The sequence below is a fragment of the Pagrus major genome, chromosome 7, assembly GCF_040436345.1.
Source record: "Pagrus major chromosome 7, Pma_NU_1.0".
Lineage (NCBI taxonomy): Eukaryota > Metazoa > Chordata > Actinopteri > Spariformes > Sparidae > Pagrus > Pagrus major.
The window spans coordinates 32,525,018-32,527,536 of record NC_133221.1 but is presented as its reverse complement, the minus strand read 5'-3'; positions in this window follow the sequence as shown (position 1 = coordinate 32,527,536).

Below are 2,519 nucleotides of genomic sequence, written 5' to 3'. Positions count from 1 at the left end.
TATTGTCCTGTATCATCAATGCCTACTTTGCCTTCAGCTTGACTGAATTGTATGTTTAAAGCCACAGTTCAACAGGTCTTAGTGGTATTAAATAAGGTGTAACTGCCTTCTATTGATAACGCCCTTCACATCTCTTCTAGACAACTAGTCATCCTTTGATAAGGTAATACAAGAGATGAAGAGCAAGTCAACAATTACACTGGAAAAATATATGTATGTTTATATTCATATATATAGCATCTTTAAAATCTATTTATACAGAATGTATATATAGCGTACTAATGGCCATCTTGGCAGAGAAATAAAGGCATCTGAAACAATCACCACTCTCTTGATGCCGTGGTCTTCCCAGGACCAGACACTGTTACATTGCAGAAATGCGAAGAATCAGGAAAGAAAGTGAGTTCATTTTTTTTTAGTGGCACTTTGTGCATCAAAAAATTTTAATCTAGAATAAGGCTACAAGGGTGTGTATGTTTATCTGATAGAAGTTTGTCAAAGGAAGCCATCCTACAGTATCCTCAAGTTTTGGATATGTCACTGTGTGTGTGTGTGTGTGTGTGTGTGTGTGTGTGTGTGTGTGTGTGTGTGTGTGTGTGTGTGTGTGTGTGTGTGTGTGTTTAGACCCATACATCCAGCCTAAACCCCACAGCTGGAATAGAGCTCTATACTGTATATGTACCATTGTACATGCTCTATACTGTATATGTACCATTGTACTGATGAAAATAATAAATAAGAAAAAAGGTCAAAAGCATTACTTAATCATCTATGGTACATTACAGAGGTTTTGGGTGAGCCAGTGCTGGCCGCTACAAAGCGCTTGGGAGAGGTAACATTTTTTAACTCTATGTTATTTTTGTTTTTTTACAACTTTTCTTGGTTTTCTTTTACCTGACAAAAGCAAACACACACCAGACCAGATAGCAACAGAACAGTGATTGCTTTTGTTGGGTTGTTTTTTTTTTTGTCTTTACAATCAGCTGCTGGTATGTCTATTTATGAGCCTAAGTAATCAAACAGTATTTGTATTGATTTTGTTTCTTTATTTAAATATTAGCTTTAAGACTACTCAGACTCAACTGTCACATCACGCACATAAATAACAAAATAAATATACAGCCATATCAGTCAATTTCTTTCATATTAAATAAATAATAAATACATACTTTCTTTTTTCTCAGCAGTGAGTTTCTGAATGTAGCGGCAACAAAAAGAACATCAACATAAAAGGAGAAAAAAGAACCCAAAAAATAACTTTTTTTGCAAAATTATCAAATGTTTTTTGTCAGTTATAAAACATCTGCACTTAAAAAAGATTTTTAAAAAGTCCTCAAAACAAAATATGCCTTGTCAGTTATCTCTTAAATTCTTAAAATATTGACACAAGACATCGCTTTGACCATGAAAATCACTAAAGATGCATTTTTTGTGTGTTACAAAACAAACTTAATAAATAGATTGCTCCAAATAAATAAACCTCAATAACATAAATGGCAATAAGTTACAATTTAAAAGTTCACAGGTTTAAATAATTCATATATGACAATAATTATTGTACCACAAAACTATTCATGGCAATGAAGTGCAGTTCCTATGTTGATAAATACTATTGATATGACTAACTGAATCTGAAATGTGTGCACACTATCACTATTATCAATTCAGTTTTTAAAAAAGGAACAAAAGGATTTATCTGCTGCTTTCAAATCATGATATCAGCTGTCCCAAAAAATAAACACCCTACACTGTTCCTGGATCTGTCTCATGACCTTGCTTGAAGATTTTTTTTCCTCTCACTAAACTGAGTCAACATTGCACTGTTGACATCTTTGCTGCAGTAATAAAGCAAACACAAATTCAGTTTAGTGCATGCTTCATATTGCCGGTGTGTGTGTTGTCATTAATCAGAAAGCTTCTGGAGCCGGTGAACGCACACGCTCGCCACAGTGCATGCTACAGGACGGCAGAGTCTGAGAGTCTTCACGTCCAACTCATCTGTGTCCTCTTCATGTTGCCTACACCCTGTAAGCAGTCGTGTTCGTGTCCCTCCACATTTCAGTCTATGTGAAGTGCAAAAATCTGATCATCCGTGCAACAGTGAAACCCTCTTCAGTGCAGGACACAAAAGAGACAACAGGTAAACATACAGCATATTAAACCCCCAGATACAGTTTCTTCGAACAGTAGTCTTCTTTTCCATCCATTCTGGCTGAAGGATCTTTTCCTCCTCCTAATCCCAGCATGGGGAAGATTTTGGTCCACGTCACTTTTCTTCTAACAGAGTGCTCCCTGGGTTGATTTTTTTTAAGTTGCCATTTATTTAAATAACCTGAATTCCCTTTTTGTTTTTGAATCATATTTCAATATATTGTAGAGTATTTCAACATCTCTCCTTCATCTCCACCTCCTTCACGCTCCTGTGCTTCAGGACAGTTTGCGTGCACTCGTGTGTGCATGTGTGTGTGTGTGTGTGTGTGTGTGCGTGTGTCCGTGTGTTTGTGTGTGCGTGCTGAGCC